We start from the raw sequence: 6,287 nt of genomic DNA on the forward strand, positions 1-6,287 counted from the left end.
TTTAGACTGCCTTTTAGCTTAATTCTAAACGGGCTAACGTCTCATCAAACGAAAAGTGAGAGGGACGAGAGGCTCTGCAATGTGTATCATCTGCTTACATAAATCATAGGGCCGGGGAATAAATGATTCCAGTAGAAAGGACGGTGAGATGGTTGCTTTGATATACACATCTATCCTATGCAACGGGCAGTTAAACACAAAGTTAGTTCTATTGATACCACATGTAACACACGGGGAAGGATGACGATATAAAGTTAAATGCTGGACCCAAATAGTGCGATTGTGTATTAGCATTGAAATTGGAACCTGCATTCTGACTAACATTATTCTATGTCATAACTTCAAGTCTAAAACACACATGGGAATACTTTGTCATTTTATTGACATTTTATTTTTCTCGTATATAGTGGTCACTAATATGCCAGCAACGAATACACGCCATTACTATGTTATCTATGTTTATGTTTTCTTTTATACCTTCATTGAATGTTACGGCTTTCAAGATGTACTCCTGATGTTTCCATTTGGGTTTTTTTAGGACAACTTAAAAACACACACACATTCAAGATATATTGTACAGAAAAACCACAAATATTACTGAAACTTTGATAAATGCTGGTGGTAAAATGTGTGCATGGAAATAGTTAAAATACCAGCATTTGAAATACCCTGGAATGCTTAGTTTTTAAACATACATGGTCCGTGGGTTGGGTTTTCGGTGCCGCTAAATGCCTCACTACCTCACAGGCATTTGAGTGAAACCATTGAAGCTTACAAGGTGATTGTTGAACTTCTTGTTGTTTTCCTTCAACCTTTTCTGAACCAGTTTTGCTTTGTAGCAGGGCACGTTATTATCATGCTTATCAGGCAGTTTTGTCAGTGTCCATGAAAGGGTGTACATGGTCTGCAACAATGCTTAGGTAGGTGGTACATGTCAAAGTAACACACACATGAATGGCAGGACCAAAGGTTTCCCAATATTCACTGTCCAAGCAATTTGAGCTACAGGAGCTTGTCTGTTGGATTTGACCATAAGGGTCAGGCTTGGCACCCCACTTGCCTCAATGAACCTTGGCCAGCCATGACCCTGTCACCGGTTCGCTGCTTTCCCTTCCTTGGACCACTTTTGATACTTACTGCTTCTTACCACAGCAGACCAGGAACGCTGCACAAGAGCTTCAGATATGGAGATGCTCTGACCCAGACGTCCAGCCATCACAATTTGGCCTTTGTCAAAGTCACTTATATCCTTAAGCCTGTCCATTTTTCCTGCTTCTAACACATCAACTTAGAGGACGTTATGTTCGCTTGCTGCCTAATATATTCCACCCACTGACAGGCGCCATGATAATCTTGTTTTCAGTGTTATTCCATTCACCTGTCAGAAGTGATAATGTTATGGCTCGTTGGTGTATATACAAGAAGGAGGATAGATACATGTACTTTTTATAATAAAAGTAGATCTTAACGTGCATATATAGAAGTCAAGTTGTTACTTTTCTACATGGATTTTGAATATTTAGAGAGGTCAATTTTGTAGAATAAGAAATTGTACAGATAATCAGGGGAGATAAAAAAAAAAAAAACACAAACATTTTTTAGAGAAGGGACAGAATGAACTAAAAGCACATAAAGCTATTGCAGAAGTGTATAACGACAATGCCCGTGCATCCGGGGAGGAAAGCCCTCCCCAGAAGAAAAATGGCCGCCGCACCGATCATCAAAGATTGCAGTGGCGCCGGCTAAAACAGCTTAGGAAGCGATGGGAATCGCTTCCTAAGCATAAGCTGTGTTGCTGACATGCCTCGATATTGAGACATGTCAGCAACACAACCCCCTACCCCGATAGCCTTGTGATTGCTCCGATAAGCAACCAAAAGTCCACATCAAGGGATCTCCCTTGAACCCGGCTTAAAATCACTCAAGGGACCCGGAGGTCTGTTAAAGACCTCCGATACTGCTCCCTTGCAATCCGCGCCCACCGCTGTCCGTGCCCTCTGAACCGGAAGAGGAGGAAAAGGAGCTGTAAAGAGAAAAGAGGAAAGGTAGGAAAGCATTCAGTGAGAGTGGATTGGTATGTGTGTGGATTAGTGTATGTGTGGATTAGTATATGTGTGGATTAGTATATGTGTGGATTGGTGTATGTGTGGATTGGTATATGTGTGGATTGGTAAATGTGTGAGAGTGATGGGTGTTATGCTGTACCATTTCCAATGTATTTTTCATTATATAATTATGCTCTAAAGTACATCATAACTCCCATCACTCTATACTGTTCCATACAGTTGCAGAGCTGGGAGACAGAGGCCTTGCACCCCCACTGCACGACTCCTGAAAGGTAAATGAACTTCAAAGAGGGAGCGGGTAGATAGTTAGGAGGGGGTAGATAGGGAGAAGGGAGTGAGACGGGGGATAGGGGTAGATAGGGAGAAGGGAGTGAGAAGGGGTAGATAGGGCAATCATACTCCTATCATGCCAAGTCTGCGAGTACATCCTGGAATCTGGCTATGCCTGGGCATGATAGGAATGTGATTGCTGTTAACAATCATATATATATATATATATATATATATATATAGATACACCTATTTTGGTGTGTTACTTTAAATAAAAGTGTTAGATTTTTTTTATGGTGTAGGGGGGTCATATTCGGTTTCGGCCAGGTAAATGCTGCATTTTCCGTTTCAGTCCAGAATTCGTTTCGGTGCATCCCTAAGCCAGACAATGAAGTGGTAGGCCTACACCACATCAATGTTTGGCTTAGTATATAGTGATAGGAGTTATGCTGCACTATTGTCAATGTCTGGCACAATGTATAGAGATAGGGATTACACTGTACCACCGTCATTGTCTGCCTTAGTATATAGTGGTAGGTTTTATACTGTACAACCGTCAATGTCTGCCCCAGTATATAATGATAACAGTAATGCTGTACCACCTTCAGTGTCTGCGCCGGTATATAATGGTAGAAGCTATGCAGTGTGTGTGTGTGGGGGGGTGCCATATACAGGATCCGCCCCAGGTGCCAAATACTCTAGGTACGCCCCTGCTGTTGCTGCAATTCCCATGATGCTCAGCCAGCATCATGGACGTAGTATGTCTGGCTGAGCCACATGGGAATTCATTTCAATGTGTTGGTTATATTTAATATGCATGACTGCTGACAAAAACAAAATGTGTTTTAAGTGGTGATGCAAGCAATTGCACTGTAAAGTGCAATTGCTTGTATCGGTGAGTTCTGCGAGATTAAAAAAAAAGTGTCCCTCTTTCACATTTTTAAATGTTGGGAGGTATGTGTTTATACTGTAAGCTGTGGATGGGCAGAATTGGGAAGACTTTAATTGTTGTTTGTATGTTAAAGAGCCGTGGAATTGCATCCTAGTTTCAAGCGCCACAAACAGGCCAGTGTGCATGGGCAGAGATGGCTGAATAAAAATAAACAATCTCAACTATTTTAAAGTAAATGTACAGGAATCTCAGCTTGGACCATAACACCCAATTCCATAGAGTTGTGTATTTATTACTCAAATCTAAGGTGTTCAGGAGTAACTTTTTTAGTCAGCGATAGTTTCCTTGCTACTGAAGTTTTGTCAGGCTTTTTAGAAGTATTGTGCATGTCAATCTTCTATTGTAATCCCTAATCTTTTGTTCAGGGGTCTTGGAGCAGGCGGATTCTGCTTCTTGCTTTGTAATATCTAAAAAAGCAGGCAGGTGGTGCTGTTTATCCTCTGCTGTTGCTGATCTAGAATTCACTGGCATTAATTCAGCTCACAAATCTATCTATATGTACGTGCAGTATCAATACTCAGTAGCTGAAAAAAATAATGTCCACTGCTCATGTAGCTTTATTTACTTAGTTATATTTTAACTAACAAATGCATTGTAGCAGTAACAATATAGAAACAATACTGTGAATCTTCATACTGCATTAAAAAGCTAGGTTGCAGCACCTAGCAGCGGAAAATTACCTGACCCCTGTATCATAACTCACTAAAAAGAGTACGAAACTGCCTCTAGAAGCAACATCAGCACAATCCGTAGATTAGGCCGAGCAGGTGTACACAGGCTGAAGATCATTATATGCAATGACAAGCGTTAGCTGGGGTGACCAAGCATGCCGCCGCTGGAAGTCCGATGAATTAATCTGAGTTTGGCGGATGCACGGAGAATGTTATGTGCCAAATGCATTGTGCCTACTGTAAAGTTTGGTGGAGGAGGGTTAGTGGTCTGTGGCTGTTTTTCAAGTTTTAGGCTTTTTAGTTTCCATGAAAGGTAGGGATAATGTTACACCATACAAAAACATTTTAGACAATCGTATGCTTCCAACTAGAGCCCTGCGCGGGATGGCTTTTTTAATCCCACTGATTTTTTGCCCGCTCCCGCAATGTGGGTTTTCCAATCCCGCCCGCTCCCGCCACGTATGTGGCCAATCCCGTCCACCTCCTTACCTGAACTGCAGATTTCCCGCTCAGTCCCGCAAGGCTGCCTTCCCGCTGCTCCCTCACAGTGTCTCTTCTCTTGCTCCGCCCAGGAACAAGGCAGAGTCACGGGAAGTTGACGTCACATCACGTGACTCCGTTTTGTTCCTGGGTGGAGCAAGAGAGGAGACACTGTAAGGGAGCAACGAGAAGGCAGCCTTGCGGGACTGCGCAGGATTACCGGGATCCGCAGGTACAGTGCCTGACCGCCCGCTCCCGCCTGCAGCACCAGCAAGACCACCCGCGCCCGCAAGTCTTTTGATTAATTTGACTACTGATTGTAAGCCAGGCCTTCTCGTTTCAGCATCAGTGCCTGACCACACCAATGCTCTTTTGGCTGATTGGGCACATATTCCTACAGAGACTCTCCAGAATCTTGTGGAAAGCCTTCCCAGAAGAGTGGGGACTATTAAAGCTGCAAGGGAGGGGGGTAACTCCATATTAATGGCCATGGTTTGGGAATTAAATATCCAACAAGCTCATATAGGTATGATGGCCATGTGTCCACATAATTTTGGTCATATAGTGTGTGTGTATATGTATGTGTATATATATATATATATATATATATATAAATATATATAAAAAACTTCAGTTAACAGCCTCCCATGCATAAGTAAAAAAAGCTAGAAAGGCTCTGTGTTTTATTTTAAAGAAAAAACTTCTGAACATCATGAAGAATGAGGTCACATCCTCTCCTGATTACCCCCCACCCATCCATTGCTAAATATAACACAGGGCGTCTACCCACCACCCTTGCACTGTTGCCGAGCTTCTCGTGGGTTAGAAGCAGAGCGGCAATTCCCTGTCTGCGATTCTGTTCATACTTTCCTAAAGCCCTGCAGATCTAGTAAAAGGAGGGGATTAAGCACAGTAATACAGCGTACAGTTTTGCTGGAGGTGCTGGAGTCTAAGTGAGTTTTTTTTCCTCCCCATGCAGATTCAGCTCCACTGTCTGATCCACAATGAGCAGCAGCTGGCCAGACTCTCTGACTACGTGGCTTTCCTAGAGAACTAGCATACCCTTCCCGCTCATAGATGAAAATAAGGAACAAAAAGAAAAGCAGAACAACGACACATATCATGGTCGCAAACCCCATTTCTACTAAGTCAAGACATTACATATACATATTTATATACTGCATTTTTTCTTAAAAAATAGTTACCAAAGCTTAAGTTCTAAAAAAAATTGATTTTTGTAGGGACTGTATGTTGTATCTTATTAAAGTTCATGTTCCTTAGTACTCAAAGGGCATTTGATGTTATAAACACACAAAAGTCTTTTTGGACTTTTTTCAGCCTTGCCAGAATCCTAGAACTCCACTTTATCTTGGATAAGTTCATCTCTACTGCTTAATTGTGGAACGATTGATTTAATAACAACCCTGTAATCTCGATCCTCAGGAGCTTTTAGCAGGACCCACATTTCACTGCTGCCTAATTTAACAAATTAAATCCCCTGCTTCGGAACGTAGAGTGTGTGGCATCACAGGTTGTGATATAAGACTTCCGTAGAAGCACACAGGCACCGTTACCTCATACCGCATAGAAATTGGAGCAGTGCTGCTTTCAGTAGCAATGTGATCCATTAAAACATGTTTAGTGCATTTAGTGTCTCATTCTTATGATTACGTTGACCAAAGTGTAAGATTGGTTTTTTGTTTTTTTTTGTGACATTACCTGTTGTAAGGATTGAATAGCCAGCTCTAAAGGCTGGTATTGGACACTGAGCAGATACTCATATAGCCCATCAGATATGTAGCACTTAGAATGCTGCAATACAGCCAGTGCATTTCTATAGTTACATCG

This window comes from Sceloporus occidentalis, unplaced genomic scaffold (genome assembly GCF_023333645.1).
Source record: "Sceloporus occidentalis isolate IW3139 unplaced genomic scaffold, rSceOcc1.0.p SCAF_117, whole genome shotgun sequence".
NCBI classification, from domain to species: domain Eukaryota; kingdom Metazoa; phylum Chordata; class Lepidosauria; order Squamata; family Phrynosomatidae; genus Sceloporus; species Sceloporus occidentalis.